This window comes from Passer domesticus, chromosome 5, assembly GCF_036417665.1.
Source record: "Passer domesticus isolate bPasDom1 chromosome 5, bPasDom1.hap1, whole genome shotgun sequence".
NCBI classification, from domain to species: Eukaryota; Metazoa; Chordata; class Aves; order Passeriformes; family Passeridae; genus Passer; species Passer domesticus.
The window spans coordinates 26,217,057-26,234,812 of record NC_087478.1 but is presented as its reverse complement, the minus strand read 5'-3'; the positions used below and the strand labels follow the sequence as shown (position 1 = coordinate 26,234,812).

The 17,756-nt window shown below is 35.2% G+C and overlaps 1 long non-coding RNA gene across 2 annotated transcripts in view; it reads right to left on the bottom strand.

Moving 5' to 3' along the window:
• LOC135301889 (uncharacterized) overlaps positions 1 to 17,756 on the bottom strand; it is a 94,978-nt gene that overhangs the window by 9,996 nt on the left and 67,226 nt on the right. For both annotated transcript variants that reach the window (XR_010363630.1, XR_010363631.1), the window contains exons 3-5: positions 9,721 to 9,844; positions 8,712 to 8,868; positions 7,127 to 7,224 (exon numbers count right to left, since the gene is read on the bottom strand). This is a non-coding gene — a long non-coding RNA (uncharacterized LOC135301889). The remainder of the gene's footprint in view (positions 1 to 7,126; positions 7,225 to 8,711; positions 8,869 to 9,720; positions 9,845 to 17,756) is intronic.

Sequence of the window (17,756 nt, the reverse complement as noted above, 5' to 3'; positions counted from 1 at the left end):
ACTATTGTTATATATTATATATATTATATTTATATTTTTTATATTTTATTATACTAGCATATATTTTTTATGATGCTATACTAAGACTATTTAATCTGAAAACCCAGTCCTGGTGGCTATCAACTGATGTACAGTCACAAAGAGCAGTACAGAGCTGAAGATTTCACATGGAGAACAAAGCTTGTGTCTAAGTGGTAAGCAGTAATTTTTTTAATCTCTGTGGGAAGAAATTTCGGGTGTATGCATCTGAGAATCCCCTGGGGACTGGTATGACACTGGTGTTGGCTATGAGTCAGAGAAGCTTGGGAAACCATTTTGAAAGGCTAAAGCTCTTTAATACGGCAGAGTTCACAAAACTATTAACTACAGAGAATATAATTAAAGATGCACACTGTTAATCAAAAATATGCCCAGCTAAAATATGCCCAGCTCTTATAGATGTTATAATATATCAGAGTGTAAGCAAGCATATTTTAAAGTGACAGGTTAAAAAATTAAAATTCAACTATTACCAGTACACATTTCAAGTTAAACTGTTTTACTGAACTACCAAAATTCTTAATCCTACATCAACATAATCCTACATCTTAATCCTACATCATCATTCTTAAATCCTACATTACCATACATGCAATAAATTTAAAATGCTGTTTGCTTTATTTTTCCTCCAATATTTCCTCTTCAACTATACGGCTTGAAACATATAGTTCCATCAGAAAGAGCAAAAAGAGTGGGTTCAGTCCTATTCTAGTGCTGAGAATAAATAATACCTTAGCTAAAACCAAATGTAAATAGTCTCAATTAGAGGACAAGACAGCACAACATATTCAAAATGTCTCTGTCATGGTTTAGAAATTGTTGGGCAGGGTTTTAAGTGGAACCCAGGTCATTGTTCCCTACCATTTTCATCACAAAATACAGAGACCTTTGAAAAAAAAACCTTGTAACCAACAAGATCTTATGCTTTTTAAAAGACTTAATTATTTGAATTACTGCTCTTGTATTAGGGATAAACACCATTCCCAGAGTAAAAACAGCCCAAAAATGGTAGAAATGGTGGGATTCTTCAGCTCTATACTTTAAGCTATTGTTTAAATATTTATATATTTATGTAATATATAGTCTCTAAATATATATTAAGCTGTAAAAAAGCATTATAATGTGACACTCAATTCAGATGTTAAAGAGAGGAAAAGGCCTTGATAAGTTGTATTCTCCAGGCATCTGCTGGCTGATACTAGGAATAATGCCCTAATGTTCCCTCCTTGGTGACAGGGAGAGTTGACTCATTTCTTTCATGGTCCTGGAGGTAAGTTGTACATGATTACAGTGAAAAGAGTTGTTCCAGTGTCCTGCTCTAAATTCTGGAGATGAAACACCGGGCTGAGTGACATGTTCCTGATCACTCCCCAACTACATGATTTACTACCCTTTTCTACAGCTCTTTTCACAGTCCAGTTTCTTCGTCTTTACCATCAGCTATTCCTATTTACTGTTTCCCCAGGGATCTCAGTTCTGCTGACTTTTTACACCTTCTTGTTATTCATGATATGGTTGCCCTGGAAAATTCCACCTTGGTCAGCAGTTCTGTAAGGTAATGCCTCTTTTTATACATAGTTTTTCATTTCTGCCATTTCTCATGTTGTTGTCACCTTAGTTTAGTAAAGCTTAGCCAGTTGCATTTACTCTTTTTACATCTACTCCTTTTCCTCCTTTGCTATTTGTTACACCTGTATTTTCTCTTGCTGTTCCTTTCATAGTGGAGTTCAGGACTTTTTTTTCTGGATACTCCAAAACAAGCAACAGCCAACAAACTCTGCTGGTTTATCTCACCTTTAATCTGCCCTAGACAAATACTTGTCTTTAGAAGAGGCCATCAGAACATAAAATACTATTGCACCAAGAAATGCTACTTACCAACTTTTGATCAATTTTTGTTGCAAAGTAAGGGAAAGTGTATATAACAATGACTCCAAGAGACCATGTCTATTCTTGATAAGAACACTTCTGAATTACCATCCTTTAGCAAAACCATTTTTTTCCTCTTATTTGTAGTCCTTCCAGTTTTTAAGAAAGGGGATAGCATGCACTGGCTAGTATGTATTGAATAAGAGAGAGTGATGACAGAGCAGAAATGGCATAGTCTGTGAGCAAATGGAATAAAGAAATTAATAGATATGTCTACTTTCACTGACTGTTCTAGAGATTAAAAATAAGGTAATATTAAATGAGTGAGAGAAAAAGAGACAGGCCTTATACGTACATCCACAGATGGTCATCAGTGAAAAGGAGTAAAAAAACCACAGACTTCTTTTAGCCAATGCTGTCATTAAAGTTCAAGGCCCTCAGTGGATCAGACAGGACCAAATTCATCTTTGTTCCCTAGCTCTTGGCAGCATCTGCTTCCAAATATTGGATGGAGTACCAGAGGGCCTAAACATGGATCATTCCATTGGTTCTGGAGGAGACGTAGTGATTTATAACTATTGAAATCCACCATTGTGTATTTGCAAAGGATGTAAATCAGAGAAGAGACAGATTCATTGATTTTTCCTCACACTTCCATGTCAATATTTTCTGCTTTGTAGTGCTTAACATTTTCTCTTCAGTTGTTACAGATATCACCTGCACCAATTTTAATCACTCCTGAAGTGCAACAGCTTCCAAATAAGTACATAGTTAAATAATTAATTTAACACTTTCTTTCTAATCAGAGAAATAATGAATAACAAATTGAATAATAAAGAGTAAAAAAATGTTAATATTAGCTCATTGTGTAAGAATTGACTTATATTTTGTTTTACATTTTAGCCAGTGAAACTGTATTCTAAAAATGTGTAGATTAATACTACTGTAATGACTTTGATACTATAAATAATGATTACTCATTTTATATGCCCTTGAATGAACTCAGTTTTATTTCTAAACTGTATGAATGACCTGCCATTTTTATATATCAAATCATTAGTGGAGATTTATACAAATAATATGGTGATTTATTATGGTTTTCTAAGATCTCCAGTTGTAGTTTATGCTCTGATTTCAAGCATGAATGTTGCCAATGTTTTGCTTGAACTAAATAATTTATCACTAGAAACAAACTAGATGCTGTACTCTATACAAATTGATCTGGTAGTGGTAGATCAAAAAAAAGTCTCTTAAAAATTCTTCCTGTAATAAGGCAATATTTACATTATGTGCAATAAATAATATGGAAGATGTTACTCAATGTACATTAAAATGAATTACATTCATCAGCAAACTAATTTTGAACTTGTTTTGTGCACTGTTAATTTAATATTACTAGTAAATCCATACAATATTTGATCTGCACTTAAGATTATATTGATCAATTTCTTCAGTCAGTTACAGAGACGCGTCTTAGAAGATTTCTGTTTGTATCACTATTTAACATCTCTTTAACTTCTTTTTGTATGAAAAAGTCAATGAAATGAAGTGCAATCCTATGTTACTTAAACAAAAATTCTATTATCAAATATTTGCACTGTATGGAAAAAGACTGGAGGATTGATATGCTGATAAAAGGATTTTCGATATGTCATTGTAATACTGCAAAACTGGTCACTTACTTCAAGAAGAGGAATTTTGCATGCTTATACCATTGTAGGAAAAAATTTTTAGTACTGAATCATTTACGGTAATGTTGCTGGAATAAAATTGCAATGCTTTGTAATTTTGGGTCATTCTCAAAGTAAGGGAAACACTCCATGAGTTTTAGTTCTTTTTGTTCAAATATTTTAATACTTATCTCTCCTGTATATTGGCAAGCCTTAAACAGTGTCACAAATAATAAACTAATTGGAGATGCAGCATCACTTCGTGCCAATAGTCAGAGAAAGTATTCATAGCCCTATGATGCTTTAGTCTGCTGAATTCTCTGGTGTCCTGTCCTGTGATGCTGCAGTTTCTAGTCAAAGCAACTTGGAGTAGGCACTTCTAGGTATCACACCCCTACCTTCCCTTCAACACACAAAATGACTGAGAGAGCCAAAGCATCCTCAGAAGAATATATCACATTTCACATGTATAATGGCCCTGTTCATGGACAGGCTTATATTCCTTTCTTAAGATTGCAAACAACATTGTGTACGATTCTGAGAGATGAGTTTTATCAACACACATATTTCCATAGCTCTAGGAAAATGAAAAAACTTTATTTCATTTAGCAGTTTCAACAATGCTTTAAAACCTTGTCCATACACAGAGGGAAGTCTATGACTTAGCATTGCTTATCTCCAAAATAAGCACCATTTTGGCTAGCTCAAGTAGCACCATTGGATAAAATATCAATGTTTCAAGCACTTGTATTGGGAAATGTATCCTTCTTTTCTAACCTCCCAGAGCAGTCTTTTCCTTGGCATAATTTCCAACTCATCCTTACATTTATAGATTTTTCTAGCACTGTTACTTTCCACTCAACCTTTTCATAGCTGCTGAATGGAGTAGTATTAGAGGATAGGTCATCCTGCATAGCTGTCTGTAAGGAACATTTCAAGACAGTGTTGGATGTATTTCTTTTCTCTTTCCATTCAATTATTTAATCAACATACCTACTATAGAAAAATAATGTGAAAAGTACCATGGTGTGTTCTATAATATCTCACTCTTTTTAAAACCCCTATATGTCATTTCATAGCATTGTAACTTTTTCATGCTTTGTAATCACTACTTTATTGACACCCACTGCATATTGACTAATACAATCACTAAAAATCCATCTCAGAGTTTCCTAATAATGTCTAAATTTACTTGCAATCTATGTCTGAGTAATTAAAATTAATATATTGCTTGGTATGCATTTTTAACCAATGCCTGCATATGGAAAATATCAGTAATAAAAAAGGAAATGTTTAATTTCAGTATTTCATTTTCTGTTGTGCTGTTAGCTGTAGCATTATCAATAGGGCTCAGGAAGTTAAAAATCATACATCTATATACAATCAGTAATAGAGAAGTTCTTTGCACCCACATTTAACTGCTGAGCATGCAGAATTGTGTGCCTGACGAGTCCAGCTCCTGCCTCAGCATCCATGTAATTCTTCATTTTAATTAGATCTCTTGGCAAAGATGCAGACCAAAAGCTCATAACTCTCCTTTGACTGTTTTAGATGAATCAGCCTTGCTGTGATGCAGTGCACACCTACACGCTCACATGTTTCTTAGCTGTCTTCACAGGATAGCAGGAATTAAATTAAAAAGTCACATGGGCACCTTGCACAATGGAAATAATGGAAAGTTTGGCATTTTCACGCTTATTTCCACACACATTTCCCTCTTACATCTTCTCAGAGCTCCAAGTATTTAACCAGTGATTTCTTGCAAAAGTTTAATATGGTCCAGTCAAAAGCAGAGTGAAAATCACACTAGGGTTGCTCTGATACTGTATGGATTTTATTTAGAAGTTAAGAAATGTGGTCCATGTAATTTCATCCTGGGAAATAAAGACTGAATTTCCCAAAATGTGGTTACCGTACTCCAGCCCATGCTGGTCCCCTGCTCCAGCATGGGTCGTTATGATGAGATCATTCCTTCAGGAACAGATTGCTCCAGTGTGGGTTCCCTGTGAGCCACAGTTGCTACCAGGAGCCTGGTCCTGAATGATTCTGCATGGGTGACAGACAGACAACCAGCTCAGTAGCTGTACTGGACTGAGACACAATCTGTTCTTTGCCTTCTTAATGTTTAGTTCATTGCACCATAATGTATTCAATTCTTTCTATGCTATTGGCCATTAAACTGTCCATAATGAAATATTTTTTGAAATCATGTGGATATTTTTCTTTAATATGCCAGTCTTTTCAAGTTTTAATAACTACAGAAATTCAGGAAGAGTACATATAAAAGAATTTTTTGTCTGAATTATATTGCAGCTTTGCAGAGTATGAAAGGTTTACGCTTAAGGACTCTTTACAAATAGAACAACAGACTAATTTCTTCCGATATGATTTCAATTTGTCACAGTACAGCCTGAGCTCTCCGTACTGACCAAACCCTTATTGTTTCTCTGTTATTATGGAAATACCTTGATCTCCAGTTGATAAAAGTAATAGAGACCATAATGGGGCCATAATGGGTCAAATCAAAGGTCAACCTATTCCAGCATGTACTAGTAATAAAACACTTAGAAAAGCAAATATGAGCAGTGCAATACTACAGTCCCCAAGATACTCACTTCACTTCCCATGATTTAATGTTTTGCCATTTTTTGGACCACAGAGGGATTGGTGGTAGTTAATAACCATCAGTGGGGTGTTTCTGACACAAATTTACTGTGTCCTTTTTGATGTTATGAAATCATATGGCCTCTGCTGCATCCCATGGTAAAAAAATTCCAACGTAGCTACATAGGAAGAAGTTTGTGTTTTGTCTGTAACATGCTAGTTCTAGTGGAGCACCTTATTATGTACTGCACAAGAAAATAATCAGCGGAATCTGATTTCTTCAAACTCCTGTTTTTAAAAACTTTTACCTGTGATCCTCTCTATCATCTCTTCTGCAGACTGAAGACCATTCATCCCTACAGATGTCCTTCCTGCTCTTCTTTGTACCTTTTCCATTAATGACTTGTCTAGTTTCTTTTATTTTGTTAGTCATTCCTAGCATCTGACTTGCCCATTACTGTGTACATCATAGCAGTAAAGCTTTTTCACATTTATCCCATGTATTTATATTTAGTTGTAGATGTCATGTGATTCTTTGTGTGACCTATCCACAACTCTTTACAGTGACCCTTCCTTCATATTATGCTGAATATCTTAGTGTCAGCATATATTGTCAGTTCATATTTTAATTGTTTTGGAAATCAGTTATAAATATCTTAAAAAAAAAAAAAAAGTTAGGATCTATTTGGGCCATTTCTCCATGACACAGGCTGTGCTGAGACATGGTAGCTAATATTTCAGGAGCCATATTTTTCCTCTTTTCTTGTGAATTGTTTTATGGCATCAGAAGCACAGAGTAATTCCACTATTTAACTTCAAAATCAAAGCCCTTGCGGCTGGGAAAGGTGTGAATAAATGCCTGTTTATTCAGCTGGCCTGGACATCATCTGCACCATGTCGAGACACAATAAACACATATGCCCACAGAAGCTGGAGTATCTTACCAGAGCTACCTGGTCATTCTGTAGGACTTGAGAGAGACCAGCTCCTGGGAGGCTTCCTGCACACCACTGCATACTGGCTGGCACAGGTCCAAATTTTCCTATAAGTGTAAAAGTGCACAAATCATGAGGATACCTGGCTGCAAGGGAAATGCAGAGTTCCTCCCAATTGAACTTACCCATTCCTTCTCCCCAGCCCCAGAAGGTTAAACTGTACTGTAATTTCAAACCTGTAAACCAGTTTGGAGGGTACTTCAACATCATTTTGTATGAAAGATGCTCTGCTACAGGCAATAACGCTATAATTTGTTTAATGTTTACCCTGAATTATATTAAACAAGCTCTGGCAGGAATGATCAAAGGGCTGAGAATGCGGGAAAAAAATAAGACTATAAGTAATAAGAAGCATGATATATAGATTAGCTGTGGTGTGGGGGAAGATTGTATCACCTGGAATTCAAATGTGAAAATTAGACATAGAAGCAATCAGTAAATGTGAAATACTGAGCAATCCTATACTTTATATCTTCTCTTTATAATTTTTTGTTTCTTATTGTCAGTTTCTCAAAATTTTCTTTCAACATTTTATATGTCATTGTTTTGTTTCTCCTTTTTTGATGACACCTTTTATTTTCTCTCATCTTTAAAATGACTTGTTTCAAAATGTCATGGTCACTACTTGTCCCACAAACATTTTTATGCCTCAAATAAATTACTGTACAAGGGTAAGTAATAAAAATACATTCTATTTCCCTGTATTTATGATATTTCCTCTCACTGATAGTCTGTCTTGTCAATTAAATTTAAGTATTTGAACAGCTCATAACAATTTAATCTACTCATCTGGGTAGTCGGTAGCACAGTGCAAAAAGTTACTTCTAAATTTCAGAGAAAAAGTGTTGATAGTATTTTAGTATATTGTAGTTTTCTTTTTAGTTAGCATACACAAAGCTCTAATGTGCATTATTATAAGATTCTACAACACACCTACAATATCTCTGTACATGAAAATTTACCGGGCTGAGAAGGAACTTAAAGGGGATTGAAAACTCTGTCACAGCAAGCCTTGAGTCTGCAGTGGCAGAATGTCTGCAACTGTACCAGTAATTGCCCAAAGACAGTTATATCTTTCCCTCTTTTACTGGTCTAAAAATAGAGCAGTGCCACATCCCAAAATAATTACTCAGTCTAGAGGGTAAAGATCTTGTCTTTGCCTAAGGGACAGAAAATTTCCAAATGCTTGAGTGGAATACCACTGGCTGAAATTTGGGCTTAACTTAAATTTTTTGATCAGGACCAGTTACCAGCTCAAATCTTCTTAAGAAATGATCCATTCTTGTTGATACGATTGCTCTCCCATTCCATCAACTGTTGTTTTACTTTGCACCTTTAGCAACAAATCTTCACTGCAGTTTAGCTCTTCAGTCTTTACAAGATGCTATTTTTTTTCCTCTCAAGCTCACATTTTACCACATTTTGAAAATAAAGAAATTTCCTCATGTTCTTACTTAATATACTCCCACTTTATCTGCAATATAAACAAAGTGAGTCAAAACAATTTTCCTGCATAAAAGTGCTAGGTACCTACCTGGGGAGGGAGTGACTTGACCTGCATTGGTTTTGTAGAGTGCTGACAAGCTTCCTTCTGTAGATTAACACTTCATTCTGTATAAAATATGTCAGTATATTCTGGACATATTTTACTCTTTTATTTCCAGATACAGATCTAAAAGATTGTTTTAAATCTAAAAGTAGGTGAAAATACAAATAAAACAATGTCGTGTTAGTCAACTGTAGTTGATTCTGCATCACTAAAATCAATAGGAATATGGTTATTACTTTTTAGAATTTGCCCTTAGCACTAATGTCTGACCTCTGCTCTTTTTGTATTTTATTAGAACATGTATTCAAAATCAAATCAGTACCCTTAATTTCTTTTTAATACAAGATGATTTTAAACTGGCTTTGCTGAAATAACAAAGGTCAAGACCCAGGTTTATGATACAAAATAGGAGAGAGATTTAAAAACTACAAACTTGCTTTTCAGTATGAAGTTTAGGTCTCAACTTCTCATATCAAATGTTCATCAAGTTTTTGTAGTAAAGTCAGCTTAGTTGTTTCTTTACAGAAACTTCAAGTGCCTCATCTGGTACTTCTAATCTCTGTAAAATTAAAAACTTTCCTCTGGGTATCAAGCAATGCTTCATGTTTGTTTTGGTTTGTTGGTTTTTTTTGGTTTCTTTAATGACCCAAAAAAATAAGACCTTTTTACAGGCATCTTTTTTTGTGTGCAATTCACCATTGCTTACTCAATAAGGGATATTCTAGGCTCAAACCCCCATAAAATATATTTTAACAATAAATACGAATTAAAAAACTCTAAGATCGGACATATTTTTTTAAATGTCAGTGAACATATTTTTCCTTTAGCTAGCAGACAGGAGCAACCCAAAGCAGAAACAAGGCAAAAATTCTAAGCATATATCTCAACTGCATAATGCCTGTGATCTGAATAGCATAAATAATATGACATTGCTTTCACTGTTTTCTAATCCCTCTTGTGGGGGAGTGTCCCTTCTATGCCAGTAGCTACTTACCAGTTTACAAACTTTCTTGTTTGCATTGGAGGAAGATCCCATGACTTCTTGGACATGTAGGAACAGATTATTTTTTTCATATTTTTCTTTTCAGAATCATGATGGTAGTCTTCCAGTTTCCATTCTGCCAGCATCAAGATTTAAAGAAAGGAAGAAAAAACCTTGTTGTGGCAGACCCAACATCAACAGCATAGTTAGTAGATGCAATGATAGACATAGCCGGTTTTGAGTTAGTTCATTCTATGAGATTTCTCCTTCTACATGCATAGCTAATAAGAAAACAAGGTCCTTGCCAAAATCCTGATAGCTAAAATCCAATTCATATGAGAAAACCTTCCACTAAGCATAGCTTCCACTGATGAAAACCTTGTTGTGAGCATAAGTGTAATTTTACGCAATCGTAGACTCTTTTTTCTTAGTACATGACTGCAGTCTTGCCATATGTTTCAGAATCATGTTGTGCAGAATGTAAATAGGGGGAAGGCTCCATCATTCTTGGCTCACATAGTGAATTTGTGCTTATATTTTGTAGGTTATACTGCCATTGTGCTCTAGTTCTTTAAGCCCAGTGATTCTATTTTCTGAATAAAATAATCCCTTAATACAAAGATGAGCTTTGAATAAAGGTGTATGCAAACTCTTTGGGAACGTTTACTTGCAACAAGAATTATTTGGGAGAACTGAGTTAAAAGTTAGAGGTTGGGGTATTACAGGACTGTAAAATAATGCAACAGTCGTTTTCTCAATATTTTCTTGCTAAAAAGGAAAACTGGAATTTTATTCTAAACTTAGCTATATAGCCTAATTACTTAGTCTTCTTCTCTTAAATATTTTACTTCATCATAACAAAATGCTATGATATTTTTAAGATAATGCCCTCTTTGTCTGTAATCATAGAGGTATTTCAAAAATAACTTCAGTTGTATTTTCACATACCAGGCTGCCACCAGTGTTTTCTCACATCTAGAAGCATACTATTTTATCCACCCCTTTTCATTTACCCAGTTTTCCTGCTTAATCTTGCCAACCAATCTTCACAATATAATTGCTGTTCTTGCTATCACGTTCTGACACTATATCTGCTTCAAATTCTTACATACATTCCCAAGTTTCCATACTGTATCAGACTGTTATCACACTGATACGGCACATGGCACTTGAAGACATTTAACTAGTGTATAATTTTATTTAAATATGTTCAAAATTCTGTATGTGTTGCAATCTATATACTTGAATGCAGAACAAGACTTCTGAAGATGATTTATGAAATTCAATTATAAATAAATGTGATGAAAAGTAGGACAGAATCCAGGTAATCTTATACTTACTTAACCTAGAAGTTTGGAAACTCCAACAATCTGCTGGCAGTCCAGAAGTGCAGCTTGCCTCTGCAGGTGCCTAACTTTACAAGCTAGAGAGTTCTGAATCTGACAAAACTTTTGAATTTTCCACATATTTTCAGAGTGGACAAGACTATTTTCATTCTTATGACAACCTCTTTCCATGAGTCTTGCAGTTCATACAGAGATAAATCTGACTTTTCCCAAGTACCCGAAGAATTTCTTCCCAATTATGTATGGCCACAAATGCATTTGTAACATATATTGTTTGTCTCTATTGTCTCTATTGCCTAACTATACCTAGAAATTTCTGTGGTTATTTTCCACAACTGTCTCAGTTCCCAGCCATACTATTTAACCTTTAAAAATGCATAAAGATGTAGCTTTAAAATGCCAAATTTTAATTCCCAAGTAAAATTAATTTCTCTGAAATGAATATTACTTTTAATATGGATGCGTCAGCATAAATTTTTCATATTGCCCTCTAGTGGCAAATGTCTACTTTTTTCTAAAACAGAACAGTAAAAGAGGCATAGCTTAAACACTGCTTTGATGTTCTAATGTTCTAATGCCAGTCAAGTCCACCCTTGTTCCTTGTTTCACATGTTCCTCCTTGTTCATTTCTTGCTTGTATTGAGCTTTACATCAGCAGTCACCCCCAAATCCTTCTCCTGCAGGGCTGCTCTCATTCTGCTCCAGCCTTTAGCCATGTCTGGGATTGCCATTGTCCACCTGTAGGACCCTTCATTAGTTTTCATTATCCCACTGAACACCACTCTCAAACCTCCAGCATCCCAGACCTCAAGTTCTCGTCCTTCCTGGTCAGAAGTCCTCAGTTTGGCTGTGGGTTCTTGATAGCCCATCAGTAATTTAGTGTGACTGATGAGGTTTTGATTTTGTCCTGGTCTTACAGGTGTGTCAGGTCTACATGTCTTTGTTTCTTATGCACTTTATTATCGCATTTTCATAGAAGAAATCCTCATTCAGATGGTCCTAGCAAAGGAAATTCAGATTTTCCATTCACAGAATAGCCTGAGTTGGAAGGGACCCAGAAGTATCATCCGGTCCATCTCTAAGGTGAATGGCACTTATGGGGATTGGACCCTTGACCACCATACGGTAACCAAATGAGCTAACAGGGCCAGGTCCTCCTAGGGGAACTCAAATAGAGTGAGTAATAAAAGACAGAAGTACTGAGCTACTTGATCTGGTATTGCTGGATTATAGGTATGCTTCTCAACTAGTAGTGCAGTAACAATGCAAGGAAACACACTACAGTTATCCAAAGTAATGTAGAGATTTGCTTTGTTGTTTTTTGTTTAAATGTAGCTCAGTGTAAGTCAGTGAACTGAGATATTTTTGTAGCAATTCAGAAACAGATTGTTCTACCACCAAGGCTTCTGTAAGCCATGAAGGCACAATATTCAACACATGGGGTTTGTAACACCCTTCTTTTTCCCCTAAGGCAAACTCTGTCAAAGTTGTTGATCTAAGATATGGGTCAGTTAACAAGCTTGTATCTGAAGACTGCAGAGCCAACTGGGTTCAGAAAGAATCAATACTTCTTCTAGATAACAGGAGTCAAGGCCAAGTCATACATTAAACCAAACAATTTAAGCATAAATATCAATGTACTGCCTGACAGGAAGCCAATAAATGTGCTTTAAAAGCAAAGGTATATAGCTTGGTCATATAATTAGGAATAAAGTACCAATAAACTAAAGGCACTCCTTAAAAGCACTGAATGTATTTTAAAGTAGCAATTGACAAAGGCACTTGGGGGAAACAGAAGCACAGGCAGAACCCACTTAACTTCAGCTGAAGATCAGACTTTGCAGGCAACTTTCAGAATCCCACAGGTTTGGTTGCAAAGCCTTATTATCTCCAAGTCAGGTATAGATCAATACTAGCAACATTTGCAAGATTGAAGCCGGTCACATATAGGAAAGAAGATGGTATCATTTTAATGAGGAAATAAAAGATCACGACCAGGATCCTTACCAAGGAGACAGAGAAAAGTCATTCTCTGTACAGCAGATTTAATGGTTGTCTCCTAATGAATACTGTGAAAGTATAACAGAGGCTTGGTTTTCCCTGAAACTAAAAGATTATGGAGTTTTTTAGGCATTCAAGTGTTCTCTGAGAATTAAAAATGAGAAAGATTCAGTGAATTCTAGCAGTATTTTGCCTAGTATATCTATATTAAATGAAAACCATATATATACAGCTAACAGGGCACAAGAAGAAGAACAAAACCTCCTTATAAATGATTGCCACAGGATGACATGACTTTGTAGGTCTGATTGTCATGTACCTTTTCTTACTGAGGAATGAAGGGAAAGAGTAAGTCCTAGTTCAGAGCAAATCAAGGCAGAGCAGCCTGCTGCTGATCTCAGCAAAAGGCAGATGACTCATTTGAGACAAATATATCTGCTGCTGCTCATTCACAAAGTATCCTGCAGTGGTGAAATTGCTTCTAAGATGTAAAGAAAATTCTGTGAATCAATGAGTAAAAAAAATAGCTTTCAAGAAAAAGAGTTTTTTTTAAAGTTCAAAGGTTTTTAATGAAAAAAAAGAAAGCCTGTTTTATTCCCCTAGCATGCCCTAATATTTAATTACTTTAAAAATGCAAACACAATTGTCTCTGGTTTACCTTACCTGTGGGGGATTCATCACCAGTATTGGTGATGACAGGGATCAGCCCAATAAGGAAATGCTAACAGATTTAGTTCCAAAGGGATTCATCCAATTAGGTCTCAAATACACTGGGGTAAATGAGAGCTTTCAATAAAGACTTGGGTTTTTGCAATAAATTTTACTGAACTGTCAGGTTTCAGGTAAACTTATTAGTCAGAAAGCTGAAGTCTGAGCAGAGACAGAAGCATTAGAGAGACCTTTTGGTCTCTACATTCTATATTCTAGAATTCTGTTTTTTACTTCCAAAGCACATGAAATTCAAAAATGAGTGTACAAATGCTAAGTGAAAATTATAGACCCATGCCAAATATCTGAAGTTAAATAATATCTGAATTCCCACTTTTTGCTTCTGCAAAGTATAGAGAAAGATTCATTACAATCTCTTTGGGTTAGAACTGAAGATGCTGAAAGCACATTTTTGTCTTAAAATTTCAGCTATCACGGGAAGAGTTGCTCATTGGTTGTAAATCAAATAAATTCTGGCTCATCCGAGCTCAGGAGCATAGTCAGGTGGACACTCAGCTATGTCTGCAGAGAACCACAGTCTCCAAGGGAGTTAAAAGCTGTGACACAATGTCCTTTCCATAATGCCTCTATTGCCCCTACCTTCTGCAACTGACTTTCTTTTCCTATATTCAAATTATGTTCACAGGAAGAATTAATATTACTGCTTATAATAATTTTCTTTTTAGGATAGTCTAGTGATTAGAATGATATAGCTCTGTAATATTTTACTACTTTTCCTAACTGTACAAAAATTACTGTTCATCTTTGGACTTTCCTCTTTGAATCTAAAATACAAATAAGGACATTTAACTTTCTTCAGGAAAAATTTGGCAATTGTTAATTACGATATAGCAGAAAAGACTACAAGCTATAGCCAAAATAGTGTATCTCTTTCTGTTTGAAATTAATTTAGCAGTTATAATGCATTCCAAGTTCCATCATTAAAGATGCTTTCTCCGACAAAAATTATCTATTTGCTTTTGAAGATTAATTTGATTTAAGCTAAAAAATGGAAAATTCATTGAAAAAAATCTGCTTGGTTTTAAGCACATGGTAGATGCAAGAAATTTCTTGCAGAAAGGGAATGAAAATCTTTTTCCATATTTTTATGTTGAAATGGACAGAAAAACATGTAACATAGATAAGAGCAAAAATTCTTAAAACTGCCCAAAAACAACACAGATTTCCCATTTTCAGTTTTACATAGAAAGATAATATGTCAAAAATAAACATTCTGCTTAATTATCTAGCATACATGTTCTTGTAAATTTTTGAAGGAGGTATATCTCCTCTGAAAATTTAGAAGTCTTTGATTCAGAAAATAAAGGGTTTGCATGTGTATGATTTATCTCAAGTACATTCCAAGGAAAGAAACTGGCACAAGATAAGTTTTTTAATATTTTTTTCTCATAGGTATAGAAAAACTATAATGAACAGTGTGGTTAAATAAGACAAAACATATTTGAGGCAATCACAGGAAAGGTTGTCATATATAGTGTGTGACCTTTCTCAGCTTAGTAGTGCAAAAAGACACATGAATTTCTCTATTCTACAAAGGCTTAGGGATGGTTACCATCACACTTTGTTAGGAACTTGAAAGAATGGACCTCCTTGTGAGGATCATTCCCCTCTAGGAGCTGATGAAGCTAGCAGAACTTTAAATCCTGGGGAGTACAGCACCTTTTTTTATATTTGGTCTTCCTTTTTTCTGCCTTTAAAAAAATCCCAAACCAAACAAAACTGCAAAATCCTATGCAACACGTATGATAAGATAGATGTTAACTTCAGGCTAAGCTTTTAAATTTCAAGTAGTGCCAGAGATAACAGTATTCTTATATATAATGTTAGGATGAAATATGGTCTTATGTTTAAGAAACATTTTTATGCCTGTGGGACAGAGCTCAATTTCAGATTTCGTTTAAAGCCTAGAGTAACTTATGGATTTGATTCATGTCATTAATTTTAGCTTGTCTAAAAGTTAGACTTCCCATGCAAACTAGGGAGAATATCTTGGCTCTGGCCCCAGTTCAAGAGATGGATAGCTAAATGTAGAGCATGATTCATACCTGCTTAACATAGTCACTTTACACTGATTGATGAATGTGAAAGTCAGGTCTTGAACTAAAAATTAATTTTACATAGGTATACTTCAGCTTGTTTTTGATTAGAATCTCCCTCTCATTTATTTTTCAAAATCAAATATTGAAGTGTTGCCTGTCTCTTGTGGAAAGGTAGTGGGACCAAGAATACCTGAAGGATTTAAAACATGATCATATATTTGTTTCTAAAATGAATGTTTGATTTTACTTGCGTTCTACTCGGGTCCAATAATATCTCAGATAATATATTAGCTCAATTGGTTAGAGCATGGTACTAAGAGTGCCAAGGTTGTGTGTTTAAACTCTGTATGAGCCATTCACTTGAGATGGACTGGACTCTTGAGGTTCCCTTCCAACTCAGAGTACTCTGTATAGATGTCTCTAAACACTGATTTATTTAAGTGTGAAGTATTACAAGAGTTCAAAAATTATTTCTATTCTGCAAGCCCATTAGCTCTTTTATACCTTGAATCATCTTGTTTCTCTGTGTACCTTCATTTACGTAAATGCTACAGATCCATAATGTCAGGGATGATGCATTTCACCTTCATCTGGGGAGTAGCTTTTTGTTCTCTAATTCTCTTTCTTTTCCCCAGGATGCCTAGTGACCCAGGCTCATCTAAAAAGAATCCATGGAAATTAGAAAGGTACACACTCCACTATGGATAAGAAAACCTGGACGTTTTAAATGTCTCAAAGTCTTGCAGCATCCTGATACTGAAGTTTCATAGTGCTATGGTAGTTAGAGTGGCTGTGCACCTACAACTTGAAATTGTGCCATCACGTTTCATTTCCTGTGAGGACAAGAGTAGTGGGTTCTAAAGATACAGAATTACTTCTATTGGTCTGGGAGTGTTATTGTGGATTTTGTTTGAAAGGTAACTTTATGTCCCGCCATGGATAAGCAAACCCTCAGGATAACAAAACTTCCAATCTGAAGTTTTTCATTCTTTGATAGTTAAAAAGTTTTAGATAAAAAAAAAACCTCTAGAGAGGAAAACAATATTGACAATAATTCCACAGGGACTGACCTCAAGTTTTCCTTATTTTTATATTGAATTACAGGTTTTGGAATATATGAGCTTCTAATAAAATTTTTCTCTGAATCATGAATTTGGCTGCAGTGATTAAATGTTGTTACATGATGTCAGCAATTCAAACAAAACGTGAAGCATCTACCTTTCTATTTTCCCTTTGTTTAAATTGTAGAATACCAAAAGAAAATGTTGACATTTTTGCTAGCAATTTCTGCACGGTTATGAAGCTTAATAGGTGATATATTAAAGAGATTGTTATCATCAGGCATATGAGACAGAGTCAGAAAAAGACTGAGTGCTGGAGTGTGAGTATTCATGCTGTAAAAACGGTATTAATTTCTTGCCTCTAACACCCACAATGTGTCTTGTTAGTGCTGCAGCTGTGATGAGAGAAATGGATGTTCTCAAATTGTACTCCTTTTAGCTTCTACCCTTTGTAAGGCCACAATATGTAGGCAGTGAAAGACTCAGCACAGAATATAACTTATTCTGGAGCAGCTTTAAATTTCTGGAAATTCAGTCACTTTGTAGCCTGTTTCTAGCTCAAAAACTGCAAAAAATCTTTACTTTATGCTTTTGTCATTTTCCTACTGAGCAGAATATGCCTTTGAGTTGTAATTCTATCTATCTTGATTCCAGAAATTGTGAAGATTTGCAGTGTCTTCAGTTAACTTCATACAGCAGAGTTACTAATCAGCATCTCAACATGCCCCATCAATGTGCCCCTTTACTCAGGACATTTCACAGTTAAAATCTTTCAATGAACAATCACGTGAAAGCCCAAAATTATCCACATGCACACTTTCTGTTAGCTAAGGGTCAGCCTCTCAGAAGACAAGAATTATTGATGATATTAT